This window comes from Perissodus microlepis, chromosome 19 (assembly GCF_051167445.1).
Source record: "Perissodus microlepis isolate ML-2025 ecotype Zambia chromosome 19, ASM5116744v1, whole genome shotgun sequence".
Classification (NCBI taxonomy): domain Eukaryota; kingdom Metazoa; phylum Chordata; class Actinopteri; order Cichliformes; family Cichlidae; genus Perissodus; species Perissodus microlepis.
In genome coordinates, this window is record NC_140479.1 from 2,818,770 (window position 1) to 2,836,483 (window position 17,714).

General features: G+C 43.1%; 1 long non-coding RNA gene and 1 pseudogene across 1 annotated transcript; one reads left to right on the forward strand and one right to left on the reverse strand.

Annotated features, from left to right (window-relative positions):
* Positions 1-4,020: 4,020 nt before the first annotated feature.
* LOC146365185 (uncharacterized) lies at positions 4,021-5,670 on the reverse strand. Its single transcript, XR_014798678.1, has 2 exons — positions 4,552-5,670; positions 4,021-4,147 (listed from the first exon to the last, which is right to left on the reverse strand). It is a non-coding gene; the product is annotated as an uncharacterized LOC146365185 (long non-coding RNA).
* An 11,131-nt stretch (positions 5,671-16,801) lies between these two features.
* Positions 16,802-17,404, forward strand: LOC146365186 (uncharacterized; annotated as a pseudogene).
* The last annotated feature ends 310 nt before the right edge of the window (positions 17,405-17,714 follow it).

The window sequence follows — 17,714 nt, forward strand, 5'->3', positions numbered from 1 at the left end:
CTGTCTTTATTATTTTCATTCGCCGGCGTTCTTTCCTTCCTGCAGTTTGTTCTTTGTCGTCTCTGTGAGCACACTGTGAGCTACGTGCAGTCAAACGCCCTGGGTGTGTGAGTGCACGCATTCACCAGCACATCTATGTCACACCCTGGCTTTGGCTGCCTCTTCATCTATACATCCAGATCTATAGGAGGTCGAATGTGTACAGTAACAACTGTTTCTGTCCACAATTGTTTCTTATTCTCGGTGTCTGTTGAATTAAAAGAAAAAAAAAGGCAGATCAGTGCCACTAATAGTGAGAGAAGAAACTAAATTAAGTCAAATTAAATTTCTGGCAGATAATTTCAAAAAGATCCCGTTTCATTAGTGTTGGCTCACAAACACGTCTCTACCAAAGCTGAGCACTCGATATCCAAGCAGCTTAGTTCAGGACATAAACATGTATCATCAATGTAACAGTCATATCGACTGTCAAGAGTTTTCATTCATACAGCAGCAAATCACAACAACAACCCGAGGTGAATGCAGGGCTGCTCCATGAAAATATAAAGTGGAGGTTTTGAGTTGAATTGGCTGTAAAATCTTCACCAAGTTATTGACAAAAATAAGGTTACCTCAGAGCTCTCTGAGGAAGCGGAGCCCAAAGGTCTCCGTTACTTCTGATTTTGGCAGCGATCATCCTGTTTGGAATAATCAACCACTTCTACCATTCCTACCTCTCAGATTTCTACAGCTTTTACATCTGTGCGGTGACCAACAAGTTCCCAGATTTTATACCAAAGCATGAACATCCTGTCCGTGTACTAACACTGACGTCTCACTGTGGCCATAATAAACTCTGATGGTTCATTCCACAGGAAGATGCTGCACAAACATTTCCCTTTCTGTCACTGCGGTTGTGCTGTGACACCCTGAGGATGTTCAGGGAGCATCACAGATGAAACACACTGGAAGGCTCTCAGAAATGATCTGAAGAGCTTCAAGAAGATCCTTCAAGGATCAGCTAATGAGCCCCTCACCCGCTCACTTTTTCTTTCTCTGTAACTTGCGAGGGCGGGACGTCGCCAGTGTCAGATGGAGCGTTCCTACGCTGTCGTAGGCAGAGTCCTTCGCAGGGACGCCACGCTCCTGGACACGGAGCCCTTTGCCGCCAGTGCCCGCGACAGACAAAAGGGGCCTCCGTTCCTGTCAAGATAATGCCACAGTCGCTATTGTAAAGTCACACGGCTATTGTGTAGTCAGCTTCTCTTGCTGTTTTGCAGAAGCCCACATACAGAGACACACTCCACCACAAGCGCACAAAAAGCCGACAGAGAATTGTGACAGAATTGGACGCTTGTACTCCTCTGAAGACGCTGCTCTGGAGGAAAATAAAGGACGGGACTTTTGGGGCGAGAAGGGGGAGCGTTTCAAAAACACTTCTGAACAGCCAGATCAAAGTCAGCGGCAAAAAAGCAAAGCATGAGCGCAGAGAGGGGAAAAACAAAATCACAAATAGTGAGTAAACACGGTGGAATGGCAGAGTGGCAGAGCAAAGCACGGGGAGGAAGGGTGTCAGAGTATCTTAACCACGTCCAAAGGTGTCTCTCCTCGCTGCACACACGAGTGCAGGTTATCACACAGCGCAATTGACTTTTCTCTTGGTGTTGCAGAAGGACAGCAGGTGTTTGTGCGGTGCAGCAAGGCAGCTGCAGCAGAGTGAGGAGATAACAACCAGAAAAACAAGCCCTCCTCCTCTGCTACCTCCTCATCTTTTTGTTTTTTGTGACTGGTGGTTTCTCAGGACGGCGACAATCACACAATGTCGTTTCTCTTTCTTTCACCAGAACGGCAGAGAAAAGGTCACCGTAGGAAACTTGAAGCCACTTCTACAGAAGTTCCTGTGACGAAGCAGGAGGATCAGCAGTGGTTTGCACTTTGCTTGTACAGCGTTTCATCACCTTTTATTAAAGCAGAAGCTATCGTTATGACTGTGTGTGTGTGTGTGTACGGCTGATGAATCATTTTCTTATAAATGTATCATTTAGTTTCACATCACTCACAGTTCTGCTTCTTAATAATCCAAATGTTGCAACATTAGTTTTTACTGTTACGTTTGCTGATTACACTTATAAAACATTCTCACTCATGAGAGGTCAAACCTGTCTCTGCGACAGTGTGCACAGAAGCTCATTGGATGTAATAGGACACGTGATTGTTGGTGATCAGTTCTGTGCAGTGAAGACAGATGAAATCAATATGTGTTTATATGAGAGATGATAATAACATGTTAACGGTGCACTGGCTTTTTTAACGTTATCGTCCTTTTAAATGAGGACCTGAGTTTGTAGTGTTGGGCTTGGCTTACAGAGACATTCACTCCAGCTCTGTTTATCTACTTTATTTTAATATAACTTTGTTACTTCCCACAGTAAATGAATTTGTTAAAGTACAGATGCTTTGTAGATGATATGATGCAGCCAAGTACATTCATTCGAATTTGTTGAAACGAGGTTTGTGCTTCCTCGTATAAATATGATGTGAGGTTCAGTTAGCTTGGCACAAAGATTTACTCTTATACACGAAGTACACTTCAGAGACTCTATCAGGTTACAGAGTATTTCTAACACAAGTATTTGTACTTCTACTATGTTTACCATCTTTTTTCTGCCACCTCTGACACTAAAACGTTTTTTGTCTTTTCCACTTTAAATATTTTCTTCAAGTCGCTTCACTGATGAAACTGACCACACCTTATTAATGAGCGTTCGCTCGCCTGGAAGTAGAGAATAGTTTATCGCGTCCTGTCTGTGGTGGAACCACACGGGCTGCTGGAGGATTTTAAGGCCTCAAAATGAGTGCGTCTTTATTTCTGTGCACTGGTTTCAATTGCATTAGACTCACATATGTAACAGTGTAGATTCTGTCTGAAAGCAGCTCCTAAAGAGATTTGGTTTAATAATATTTAATAATATTCTCTAAATATTCTCTGTGCTGGCTGATAGAATTACACCCAGATTCCACTTCTGATCACAGAGGGGAGGCCACAATAACAGATAATGAATGCAGTGTGCTAATAACCAGATGCTGGAAAAACACTGCTCACAGAGTCGAGCCATTTCCAGATCTAATGGGAGCTTCTTTGGGGCAAATTGTCTTAATAGAGCTGCGTTGTAAATTGACCAGGAACCGCAATGACACACACGAGCACGTCATTCTGCAGGTACCAAGGAGAGAGAAGAAAACAGCGAAATGTGACACCGCTGGTCTCTACATGTGGCACAAAGAGTGTTTGTGAGGCTAATAAACGTTCTCTTTTTTTATTTTATTTTATTTTTTTTTATTTTATTTTTTTTTGGGGGGGGGGGGGGGGGGGGGCATTATCTGGCTGACAAAATCCAGCATAAGTGATACATCTTCCTCTTTCTTCCTCACTGCAAAGGCAGTTCAATTATTCATTGTGCTCAGCGCTGAGACACACAGCCTCGCAGCCTTAACACACACTGTCACAGTTAATGGAAGGAGCAATCACAAATTTTACAGAAAACCAAATATGCAGATGTGTCAGCTGCAATTTACGCAGACATATTTTAATGTGAGGAATCTGAGGAAGGACGGGGGGGCAGAGCAATCCTGGGAAAAATCGAACGACACATTAGATGAATATTCGCCCATTGTTCTGGGTGAAGTCGCCACCTACTTCAGAGGATCAGGAAAGGAAACAAGTCAAGCTCCTCTGAGTGCGGGGTGTGGCACGGAGGCATTAAGTGGCGTAATTAATAGTGTTCTCACATATCTGGCAAAGTTATTAGGGTGCAGGGGAGAGAAAGTGGCGCCTTAAGAGGCTCTCAAATTGCACTCCAAGATTTGTCACTTACAGGAGCCGTTTAATAGCTCGTTTGAAACTGTTGACCTCAGTTAGCAGAACAAGCCCATTTGAGCTCTTAGTGAATTAGTTCAGATTTAAATGGGCTAAGTGAAATCCCACACTCCTGTGCAAACCCCCACACACACACACACAGCTTTAAACATCACCAGTCAACATTTGTTATTTTACCCAGCAGTGCAGCTTTATTTCATTAAGGAATAATTGCTTTGAAAGAACACAGAACATTCTGACATTTAGCTTTCTCTTCACTGCTAATTTCATCTGTTTTCTTCTCCACGTCACCTGCAGACAATCATAACATATAGAAGAAAATGAAAGGAAATGGTCCAATGTCGAAAACGACATGAAACTATCAGCAAATGTCAGCATCAGGGGGAAACGCAACCCAATATGATGATCCACTGGAGGAAATATTTACCAATCTAAAAATTTCATATGGTAAATGTTAGAAGGCAAAGAGGGTGCTGCCAATAGGACCCAATTAAAGAAACGTTTTTGAGGGTTTTCGCAGGAATGCCAGCAACCAATGGAGATATCAGCGCATAAATTATCTGCGGCCGACTTAATTACACGCGAGCGGAGCGAGGAGTAGACAAAAAGAGAGCGATGTGGGCAAACAGGAGGAGGAACGGAGGTGCGGAGAGTCTATTCTTTCTGATAACTCCAAAGTTAAAAGAAAAACTCACCCTGCTGCAGGCTCCTCCATCTGTCTGTGCTGCACACACACTCCGTCAGCTCTGCAGTCCAGCAGGAGCAGGTTAAAGGTGCGTTTTCTCTTGGTTCTTGCCGTCCTCCAGCCTGGAAATGTTCACACACACACACACACACACACAGACGAAAAGCAAACTTGCACCGAACCTCCTAAATTCAGAAGTTTGCGCTGCATGGCAGACACGCCAAAAAAAAGCTGCATTTCATCCTTTTTTGAATCAATTTCTTTCTTTTCTCTGCTTCTTTTTTTAGTGATGGGGTGATGGGGAGGAGATGGGGGGAGGGGAGGCTTGTTTTATGCTTTGCACATAAATGTGATGCATAGACTCTGCGCGCTCATATCTGCCTGCATTGTACGTGGGCGGGTGTAAATCCTCATCTTCCTGTATATCCATTAGTAATGCAACACTCTAAAAATAAAGTGTGCCCCGGCGTATCTGTGCCCATGAACATGTTGCCTGTGTAATCACATTTTATAGACTTCTTTTTTATCTGTTGTCAGAAGAGAGAGAGGGATGGAGGGGAGTGCTGCAGCTCTGCGTGGCTTTACAGATGCCCGTGATAGGCCGATTGTCCACGCCGGGGTTCTTACCTCTTTTACCAAAAAATAGCATCACACCAGCAGGACGGCTTCTACGGTGAAAGGTGAGATAAGGCCCCGGGTTTTTCCTTACCGATTTCTCCTCCATCCACTCGTCTTCTTCTCTGCTGCACTGACACAAATCAGCATGCTTAGAATAAACTGCATATGTTATCAGCTCCTTGGAAAGCAAGGGGAGAGGAGACAGAGAGAGGGAAGACTTCTATCACTTAATGAAAAATAGCTTCCCTTTTGGACAGAACTTCATAGGGCTGCAATCAAGCCCTGGCCCCCACTTCTTGACGTGCAATCGAGGCAAATCAAGTCAGCATCTATTAATAATATTTCCCTGGCTCCTTTCATTCCAGCGCGTGTCCTACCACTGTCAGCGCTGTGATGGAGCACTGCCTTTATCTCCACCCCAGCCTGCTCTGTCACAGTGATAAACAATTCTAACAAGAATCAGAATAAAGATCTCCCCAGTAGACTCCCAGAGATAGAGGGGGCCCTTTTTTCTCATTTTCTAGACGGCAAAATTTAATCTAGTCCCCCAACCCCCCTCCCCCAAACACACACCATCACCAGCCCCCCAAACACACACACCAAAGCTTCCTTCCTCCTTCCTTCCATCACCTGCTTCCTCCGCTGCCCTCCCTATCTTCTTTTTTCCTCCTCTTCCTTCTTCCCTGCTCTCTTTTTCTAAGCGTCACATTCAAAGAGATGTAAATTTCCTTAGAGCTGGGACCTGATGGCGTAGGAGCACAGAGCGGATGTCAAAGGCGGCGAGCGTACGTGAGAGGGGTGGAGTTACCGCTTTACCCCGCCGTTGGCTCGGTCCGACTAGAACCCTGGTTTCATCGTTTGGTGGAGAAAATGTTACAGTATATGTAACATATGCAGACACCACCCTCCTCCTCTGAAGGAGAAGCACCACCGAGCATCACGAGCTGCTGTCCTCTGGATGCTGACTGAATGCTTTCCCACTAAGGGTATTAACCTGTTGGGTTTTTCTTCTCTGAAAATGACGCTGATGAGATGATGAAATACCATTCACCCAAGTATGAGCACACATATATAAAAGTTTCATGAGTTGTAGATGGCAAACACCGAGAACAAAAGAAACTCTGAAAGCATTTTTATGAGCCTAAAGACATCTATTATATCTTCCAGCTGCAAACAGCATATGCTTTAAATCATATATACATGAAAAAAACTGAAAATTTGACTCATTTTATTTCATTTTATTCTGGAGCATTTTGTCAGGATGTCCAGGCATCATCTGCTTTTATTAGCGTTGCCTCCAGTCACTTTATATTTATTATTTAGGGGAAAGAAAAGGTCTGGCTACTATTTTTAGATCACTTTGACTTTTGATTGCAACAGAAATGTTAAAGGTACTCTCGAAAAAACATTAACTGTTTCCAAATGAGCTACATTTCATGCAGTCATGAGAGCTGGGTCTGGTTACGATTGAGCCCAACGACGAGTCCCAACTTTGTCCGCTTCTCAGAACTTCAAATCAAGCTGAATGGTCACTGTTACGTACACGGGGAGAGGCCGAGCTGAGACACAAGTGTAAGGATCTTTAAAAAGTGATTGATAAACACCTGCTGAGCTGGATACGTTCCAGAAGCTGGCTAAAGATCAATCGGATCATTTCCAGAGACCCACACTGTTCTGATCAGCTTTAAACTTACGAGATATTAGTGAATATCTAAGAGTGGAACTATTATAAATAATATTAATAAACAGAAAAAACAGGACTGTGACCTGAGTCAGCAGCAGAACATGGGTGGACTAAAAACAAACACAGGAAAAGCACTTTAATGAAATCAGAAGTGTGTTTGGGGCACGATGTGCCTCATTTTTTGACACTTTGTTTCTTGTCATTTCTTGTTTGGCTGTGCTTCATATGAGCACCACCCTGTACACATACTACAAAGTATCGAGCAGTGTGGTCTAATAATGGTCACGAGCCAGGAGCCCGAGCTTCTTTGGAAGCAGCTCCAAACAGTTTTTCTACTTCTGTCTCTGTGTGAAGTCAAACAGACGGGATAGTTTTAATATCACCGTGTCAGACACACTGAGCTGAGCTCTGAGCACAGAATCACTCAGCTGCTGTTCAAGTCTGTTTACAGGGAGTTTGGACTGACAATGATGAGGATCAGTTTACTACACTCCTCTGGTCTGCCCTTTCAAAGACAAATTTATTTATATAGCACATTTAAAACAACAACCGTTGACCAAGCTGCTGTACAATTAAGATAATTAAAAGAAATAAAAACACAGAGAGAATTGATAAGAGTTAAGAAAAAGAATCATAAAATTAGAGGATTTGAGTGAGAAATAAGATCAATAAAAGTACAAACTCATTCTGATTTATAAGCCAAGGAATAAAAGTAGGTTTTCTGACGGGTTTTAAAAGTGTCCGGTGTTGGGGAGGTGCTGCTGTGAAGAGGCCGTTCATTCCACGGTTTAGGAGCAGTCACAGCAAAGGCCGACCTCCTCTGTGCTTTAATCTGGACCTCGGGACAGCCAGGAGCATTTGATCCGCAGACCTCAGTGATCTTCCAGGAGTGTACCAATTTAAAAGATCAGAAAGGTATGAGTGTGCGAACGCGTGCAACGCCTTAAAAACATTGCTTTCCCTTGACTGAAAGGATTCTATACAAACTAAAAGGAACAGTTCATCCAACAGTTAATACTGAGGTGAAGTCAGTAACCATTGTGCAGGGAAACACAGGGTTGAGATTTTTATGAGACTGTTATTTGGATAAATATCACCCACCTATCTATGAGGCACTGACCTCCAAACCTCCACGATGCCAAACACTGCAGGATATTCCCACAGGGTGTGTGTACACTGGGGACACGATATAATACAGGTTTCTTGGCTGATCAGGCTACATTTGATCAGTTGGACTATTCAACAAGAACACACCTTTTAGAAAGGACTGGTCACACTGAATATATGGGGCTTTAACCCTTTACCTCAAAGCCTAGGGTCAGGATGTCATGTTACACTTCAGAGCAAATTTCATACGTTTTGGCCTTGGAGCTTTTCTCAGATTCACAGTGTGTCACATACATAAGTGTATCCTTTACATCAGTCTGATTTACTCTAACAGCCAAATGTGTGGAAGCATGATTTTTTATGGCAAAAAAGGACAAGATGGATGACATGTAGGCAGATCAGTGGTAGGCAAAGTGAGCCATAGAGGCAAACAGCTGGAGAGCAAGAGTGGGGGGATGCAAGAATGAATGGGAGGGAAGCTGCAGGAAACTCAAGCCCACAGACAGGTGAGGAATGAATCCACTGAGGGAGGAACCGTAAATAAAAGACGTGACTGAGGGTGGGGGAGGGCTCAGAAGTGACAGAGGAAGTAAAAAGGAAGGATTTGTGAGGGGGGGGGCTACGTATCCATCCCTCTTCTTCCCTCCATCCAGTCTGTCTGTCCACCCCCCACCCCTTAACCTATCCATTCCTGTGACAGCTTCACAGTCTGGAACAGTAGAGCTAGGACCATGCATCTAATCCACTCCCTGATGCATTTTTAATTGGCCGAGAGAGCAGAGGAGTATGGGATACGATGGGCTGCTAGGCGATGCATCGGAAAGACTTACCTCCTTTGTGTCATACACGTCAGTAAAGTTTGATGGAAAGTGTCAGCCCATACATGCTAGGAGCTCAACATGGAAATGATAAGATGCACGCCTCTACCTGAACTCTGTGATACGGAGGAAGATAATCATTAAAGTTTTTATTGTTATAAAAATCAGTTAACTTGTAGCAGTAATTACAGCTACTCAAAATAAATGTTTCCTCCAGGTTCCATGTGAAATGGAACATAAAAGAAAGAACAACTAGGCGTTAATCACAGATTAGAATCAGAAATCATCTGGATTTTCTACTTATGGACATAGCAGTGATTGTAAGGCTGCATTCACCACTCATCCTAAAGTTTTCTAGGACTCTGCCAGAGGTGGAAGTAAGGACACAAATGTCGAATGCAGTCGACTTGTCTGTTAGGTGTCATGGTCCTGGGTGTTGACCCAGTTTGGACTCATGAGGCATTTTTGGATTCCGTGTTTGTCTGAGAGCCCTGGTGCTGGGTCTTAGTTCATTTAGTTTGGTTCCCTTTCATGTCTGTGTCTATTTATGAATGTCAGCTCCCTGGCTCTCTCTGCTTTCAGCTCTGAAATGCTTGTCTGCCATGTGTATGCTATTGTCTCCCTATGTCAAATTGTGTGTCTTAGTCTGTGTCTCAGTGTCTGTTTCCTGTACTTCCTGTTTTATTGTGGTAGTCACTTGTCCTGTGTGTGTTATGTTCAGTTTTGTCCAGCTGTGTTCCCAAGGTATTTCCTCTGTGCCCCAACTCGCTGTGTGTTGTGCCCACCTGGTGCTGTCACAGTTTGCGTTTGTTATCTGTAAACCCAGCAACAAGGCTCCTTCTTCTCCAAGTGTTTGGGGTCCTATCCTGCCTGCCCCACACAGCGCCATTATATCAGGTAGTTTAAAAAGTTTAGCTACAAACTGAGTGCAAAGTTCACATGATGCAGATATGTGGTCTCACCATCACTGGTGATAACCACAGCAGCCCAGCTGATGGCTGTGCAGTGTATTTGACAGTTCTAATATGGTTTCTCTTTGTTTTCTGATGTGTGACGTCGTACAGATGGGCAGTAAATTGACTCTCACCTGCTGGAAAACATTCTGTGCTCATATGAGTTTATTTGACCAAAATAATGCCATCAATGTGGAAGAAAATCTAAGAAAACAACAATAACAATGAAACACACGTTTTAAAATGAATTTGACTTGTAGTTGGGTTAATGGCTGCACCACAGCATTAAGGAAGAGGTCACAGTATTTTCATGTTACCAGCCAAGGAGGAAAATTTTATTAGAAACTGTCCACTGACCACTGAGATGTAAAAAGTGTAAAAAAAGAGGCGTAAAATAGGTTTATTGAGAAACCCAAACAACCTGGAACAATAAGCAGTTTCCAGTCATAATATCATGTCGTTTGGTAGTGGTAGTTTGTTTCCTGCGATCTTGCGAACATGCAAATAAACAACCAAAAACTAGCAACAATAAACAAAACAATGATTCTTATAATAAAGAATCGTCAGCATGAACTTTATTTAAAATGCACCTTTCCAAAATAAAGTTACAACATTGCTAACGTAAAACATGTTTTACATTAACTGAACTACATTTGACTTGGTTTCCATTGTTATGCTGATGACACCCAGCTCTACATGTCTACTAAACCCACCACCACTACCACCCGCCACCCTCCGTGTTTGGAATCAAATCTTTATTCTCCTGCAGCTTTGATCAAGGTTCCTTCGTACTGCATTGATTACTGTACTTTTCTTTATTTTGGTTTTGTCCCCGTTCATAAACATCAGTTGGTCCAGTGTTATGCTGCTCACATCATCACCAGAAGTCCCTCCATTAGTCACTTTATGCTCATACTTCAGCAGCTCCGTTGGCTCCAGTTAAATATTTTATTGAGTTTAAGATTCAGCTCCTTACTTTTAAAAGCAATCCATAAGCTTGCTCCCCAGTACCTCTTTCAACTGCTGCATGTCAGCACACCATTTGTACTCACAGATCTTCTTCTTTTGTCTGTCTCACCATCTTTCCCCCTGTTTGACTGTCATAGAGTGTACAACCTTCAGATCTTCAGCTCCTTGCCTCTGGAATGCTCTCTTTCCAAACATCTGGAATACTGACTCAACTTTCAAACCCGTCTCAGGTGGACCTCTTTAAACTTTAGACAGATTGGGCTTTTTGTTTTCAGCTGTGGCCTTGAGTGTTTCGAAAGGTGCCTAAAACGAAATGTGTGGTCATTGTTCTTCATCATGATGTTCATTATGATGTTCATCATCATCATCATCGTCATCTCAGGAAACTACCATGCATTTTTATCAAATATAAACTTTCAAGTAATTAAAAGCACAGTACTCACCAGGGAGCATCCTCCCGTCACCATAAAAAAGAAAAGACGCTGAGCTTTTAAAAATAACCAGACAGAGACGTGCTGTTTTCTGGACATCACAGTGTACAAAGGCTGTGGCTGTGCTGTGGGCCCTCTGGGGCAACATTGCTAGCCTTTATAGCACTGTTACAACCATAAAATGGTACAATTCAAAGGGAAAAAAGCTCAGTTTAGTTGAGTTTGCATAAAAGCTGGCAAAATGTGAATTGCCTGTCTCTGAAAAGACAAACAGGCGATCCGCATTCAAGTGAAAATGAGTCGAGATGCCTCAAAAAACGCAGGAAAACATATGATGGCCATTAACGATTCTGCACTTTTGCTAAAGACAGCCGGTCTAAGTGCCTCTTTCCTTTCCTTCATGCACCTTCCTTGAGTCAAATTAAAGTTCAAATTGTGGACTTGCACAATAGTTTACAGAGTAACCATTTATCTGTCATATCCTCCAAGAAACTATATGTGCAGAATGGAAAAATGCTATTACATATCGTTTTAACCACCAAGTGAAAAAACGAAACACTGAAGCTTTTATTTCTCTTTTCCCAGAGTCACTGCAAGCGAACACCTTATGATCGTGATATGAACTTCCTGAACACAGACTGAGACACCTGCTGCCTTATCTTGTTCGCGGGCTGGGGTTGTGGTACATGGTGACGCAAAACCTTCAACTTGCTCACTCATTTCAACCCCTTCACTTCCTGCAGCTTGAAATATTCTTTATCTTGTTGACAGTAAGAATGCACATATGTGCATTTGATTTGTTTGAATGTGGATGTACTGTTCAGTTTTAGCCTCATAATATCCTCCAGATCACATGTACTGAAGTGAACAGTTAGACTCATTTTAACCGCGTGCCAAATACGCAAATGTTCAGAAGCTCGATGATATTTTGCAGATGCAAGATTGTAAACTCGAACTGGTGTTGTTTAGGGAAGCATTGAGTTCACCGCTACTCCTTTTTATTTATTTTCTCATTTGTAAAACCTTAAAAATGCAAACAGACTCGATTTGAAAGGAAAAATCTTCTAGTTCCCAACACTATGCTTCTCCAGCATGTGTCTGAAATTCAAGCTAACCCTAATTATATGAGTCTCAAAAGGCCAGCAAATGTGTATGATTTACAAGCACAAGTTATGATTGAGAAATGTACACAAGGACTCGTATTTCATTTTAAGTACTCCGGTCCACACAAAGAAAAAAACATTTGTCAAGAAGTTTCCAAAACTGTGTTTGTTGATTGTGTTTTCCAGCGAACGTTAACAGGTTATATGCTTTATCCATCTGCATGTTCCAAATAGGCTAACATTTTTATAAGAATGAACATAAGATAAATTAACCAAAATAAATTAAATTACTGGGTCCTTGCCTGTTTGACCTATTTAATTTGTTCACTCCCGTTTTCAGCTTCTACTCTCCAAATTAAAGTTGATCAACTTTCTAAACTTTGAGCCTCATATGCAATGAGGCAATTTACAGAGGTATCCATAAACGGAGCTAAAGCGGATTTGCAGGAGGATACGTGCTTCAGTCTACAATGCCAAGCCACCAAATAGGTAAACAAGTGTGTGTCTGTGCGTGCATGTTGGAAATAACACCTTGGGAATGGTCTGTGGTTCAATATTCCCTCATGAAATGTGATTTTATAAATCCCTCCAAAAATTATAATAACCCAGATAAGCTTAGGGCTTAAGTGATCCGCAGAATCAGTGGTTTGAGAGTTTAACATCAGTACCTCTGGAGGTAATTCTGATGCAAATGTGTGAGAAGACTCATAGATAAATGCCTTTGGCTGGTGAATAAGGTCCAAGTGGGAGTGTGCTTTATATGTTTCACAGAGTGAAATGAAGAAAAAAAGATGCAGTGTGGTGCAGGAAAAAAATACAAATCCTAAACAAAATATGGATGGCAGCTGTGCTGACTCGCCTCTTAGTGCATTGTGATGGGCTTTGCTCTATTTCATATGAGCATCATCTCTTGTCCTCATCCTTCTCTCCCTTCCCGCTTACCTCACCATCACATATTCACTCGCCTCCACTTTAGCTTATTAAACAGCCATTGTTCCAGGCACTGATTAAGTTGCTACTTCTCATCTGTAACTCAGTAGAATGCTGTTCAGGCAATTATTGTATATATTAAAATCAACGTCTCAAATTGTTTGAGTGTTTGATAAGACATTGAATATATGGAATAAAAGTCTGAATATAATAAAAATTTCATATATTATTTAAAACTCAAATATGCGGAATGAAAGTCAAGGATGAAATGATATATATGTATATATATATATATCATTTCATGATATATATATATATATATATATATATATATATATATTAGGGGTGCAACGATACACAAAATTCACGGTTCGGTTCGATACTTTGGTGTCACGGTTCGATATTTTTTCGATACAAAAAAATGTTCATGCTTTTTTAATTTGTCATTTATTAAAATTATAAATATATATTTTAACTCAAAGGTACAGTTTTTAAATTTAATGTTGCTGAAACAACAAAGGGATAAAATAATAACTATATCTGATTAAGAAATCACTCATCTTTGAAAAAGAGAGTTTATTACAGAGAAATGGCTCTAAAATAAAAGCTATACTATACGCTTCTTCTGGGCTATATTCTCAGCAGCATATTAAACATATCAGGTCCCCATAAGGAGAATCATGTGCTAACGGCTGTCTACATGACTCGGGTAAAGTTTGTAGCATGCGTGCTTGTTGTTTTTGTCTGCTTCCACTTGTCTTTGCACTAGGATGATGTCGGAGTAAATGTGCAGTCATATTCGTTGTGTTCCCACTAGTGCTGTCAGCGTTAATCTGAAATGACGTTAAAGCCACAACACGGCAAATCTCCGTTAACGAGCTACAGCGGATCGCCCCGTGCGTGGGGCTGGACGGTGTCAACACCTTAACAAACAAACTGCGCTAACTCAGTAGTTCCCACCAATGTAATTGAGCATTGCGTGGCACATCCGACATACTGTTTTACTTTTGTCCATGACGCGCTTACCTTCAGGGTCATACGTCACATGAAAACCAAAATAGTTCCAAAGGCCAGATCTGAATGAGGGTGGGGGAGGTTCAATTTGCCATGTTGCAACGAGCTTAGCTTCTGTCTTGCTAGCTTGTGCTGCGCTCAGTGGATCTGCGCTCGACAGTGCAGCCTAGGCGGAGTAGTCGAACGCAGATCCACTGAGCGCTCAACACAGACAGCAGCGTCAGAAGAAAAGTTGATAAAATAAATTAAAAATTTTGTATTGTTCGATACATATGCGTACCGAACCGAAAGCACTGTATCGAACGGTTCAATATCGATACGAGTATCGTTGCACCCCTAATATATATATATATATATATACACACACACACACGTATATATATCATTTCATGATATATATACGTGTGTGTGTGTGTGCACCGAAAAAAAAAAGCACCGAAATAAAGCACCAAAATGTGTGCTGCTTTACGGTCTGGTTACTACCGTTTATGTCAGAACCGGTGCCGATACCAGTACCCATCCCTACTCCTGACTCGTACGGGATCACTACAGGTTTTCTCTTAGGCAGCGCTTGTCCTTCTCTCCTGGATCGGCTGGAGCTTTCTTTTGGCGCCTTCCCAGCTTTGACAAAAGTCCAGCTGGGATAACCACATTTACTCAGGGCCTTCTTGATGTGATGTTCTTCTGCTTCCCTGGCTGCTGTGTTTGTGGGGATGGTGTTCGCTCTGTGTTGTAGCGTCCTGATGACGACCAGTTTATGCTCCAGTGGATGATGAGAGTCAAACCTTAAATACTGATCTGTATGCGTAGGTTTATGGTACACAGGCCCTGACATGGTTCACACCTTCAGCTTAAGAAGCTAACTGCACTTCATGAGCGTCTGGCAGTACAAATCAAACAGCTGCTAGTCGATGAGAGACACCGAGAATGGCTAACCGAAGGCCAGACCTATCAAACTACTGGCCAATAACCTGCCTCAGTACCACATGGAAGCTCCTGTCAGGCATCATAACGGCTAAGATGAACAAGCACATGGCTCAGTAGATGAGCAGAGTACAGAAAGGAATTTGCAAGAATACCAGAGGCACAAAACACCAGCTACTGGTAGACCAAGCAGTAAGGTAAGACTGCAGGACTAGGCTGACCAACCTGTGCACTGCCTGGATTGATTACATAAGGCCTATGACTCACTTCCCCATGCCTGAATCCTGAAATGTCTAGAACTATACAAGATCAACAGGACCCCAAGAGCCTTCATCAGGAACTCAGTGGAAATGTGATGTACAACACTTGAGGCCAATTTCAAGCCAATAGCACAAGTGACCATCAAGTGTGGGATCTACCAAGGAGATGCTCTGCCCCCTCTGCTATTCTGCATAGACCTGAACCCCCTCAGTGAGATCATTAACAAGACTAGCTGTCAGGGCCAAGTGGCCACCAGGTGTATGGACTCAGATGTAGACAGCACTCAGAAGCAAAGAGCGTAAGTGAAAACAGTACTATCCAGGAGGAAATGGACAAATTTGAAACAGTCTTAATCCAGAGCTATGATGCAAGCTTTCTTCAAATGTTGGGCAGGAAGGCAGGTAGGCTGGAGGAGTGAGTCAATGAAGCTGCCAAGCAGACCAGCGATGGAGCTGAGGAGAGTATTGCAGTGATGGTAAGTGGTGTCTGGAAAATCACTGTAAGCGGAGAGGATAACTCAGGTAAGTGCAAGCAACACTATGAAACGCTGACATGAAACAGTAATGGCCTACACTAACGATCATTAACAGACATTCTGGCGGTGAGTGATTGTGAGCACTGGTTCTTAAGAAGCCGGCAGCCCATATTACTCTCAGGTGAAGCATTTTAGCTGTGATGGGACAACTCCAGCCAGAGGTGGAAACACCAGCATGGGAAGGTAGTCAGAACTGAAGGGATGCAACAACCAGAAGACAACACTGCAGACATAGAAGACAGCTACAAGTACCTGGGGATCCCACAGGCAAATGGGAACCATGAAGAGGCCGCTAGCAAAGCTGCAACCACCAAGTACCTGCAGAGGGTCAGGCAAGTCCTGAGGAGTCAGCTGAATGGTAAGAACAAGATCTGGGCTATCAACACCTATGCCCTGCCCGTGATCAGGTACCCTGCTGGGATAATAAGTTGGCCAATAGAGGAGATAGAAGCCACTGACATCAAAACCAGGAAGAGCCGGGAGGTTGCACCACAAGTCCAGCACCCTGAGGCTGTATGCTAAGTGGAAGGAAAGAAGCCAGGGACTGATGAGTGTCAGTACCACAGTCCAGAATGAGAAAATGAATATCCACGAAGACCCAACCAACCGCATGCTCAGTGAATACCTCAGGCAGCAGAAACCCAAGAAACAGGAGAAGGGGGAGGCACCATCATGGAAGGACAGGCCCCTGCACCAGCAGATAGAGGAAGTGACTGACATCCAGAAGTCCTACCAGTGGCAGGACAAAGCTGGACTGAAAGACAGCACAGAGGCACTAATCATGGCAGCACAGGAACAAGCTCTGAGTACAAGATCCATAGAGGCTGGGGTCTATCACACCAGGCAAGACCCCAGGTGCAGGCTGTGTAAAAATGCCCCTGAGACAATCCAGCATGTAACAGCAGGGTGTAAGATGCTAGCAGGCAGGGCATACATGGAACGCCATAACCAAGTGGCCGGCATAGTATACAGAAACATCTGTGCCGAAGTCCCGAGGTCAAAATGGGAGATGCCCCCAAGAGTGGTTGAGAATGACCGAGCTAAGATCCTGTGGGACTTCCAGATACAGACGAACGAAATGGTGGTGGCTAACCAACCCGACATAGTGGTGGTAGACAAGCAGAAGAAGATGGTTGTAGTTGTAGATGTAGCAGTTCCCAATGACAGCAACATCAGGAAGAAGCAACACGAGAAACTGGAGAAGTACCGAGGGCTAAGAGAAGAGCTGGAGAAGATCTGGAGGGTAAAGGTAACAGTGGTCCCAGTGGTCATCAGAGCACTAGGTGCAGTGACTCCTAAGCTAGGCGAGTGGCTCCAGCAGATCCCAGGAACAACATTGGAGATCTCTGTCTAGAAGAGCACAGTCCTAGCAACAGCTAAGATACTGGGCAGGACCCTCAAGCTCCCAGGCCTCTACCAGAGGCTTAAACATAATTTAAGTGACTTTGACATGATTGTTTGTCCCAGAAGTCAGAGGAAAATTACCAACTGGTTTAGACTGAGAGGCAAGCAATAATGACTCAAATATCCACTCTCACTGCAACCAAAGTGTGCAGAACATAATATCTGGACACACAGCATGTTAAATCTTGAAGCAAATGGTCTGAAGTCCACACTCATGTCAGCTTAGATGGTCATTCAGAAGGTCAGTGCATCTAAAGCACTAAACCCCAAACTGCCCCCAAGGCATCCATCAGAGTGGGTGTGAATGTTAGCAAGTGTTAAGGCATAGATATAAGCATTGTATGGATGTTTGGGAATGAGACTTAGTGAAGTCGTAGTAAAAAAAAAATCACTCTCAGTGCTCAAAAAAATAGAAAGGTTCT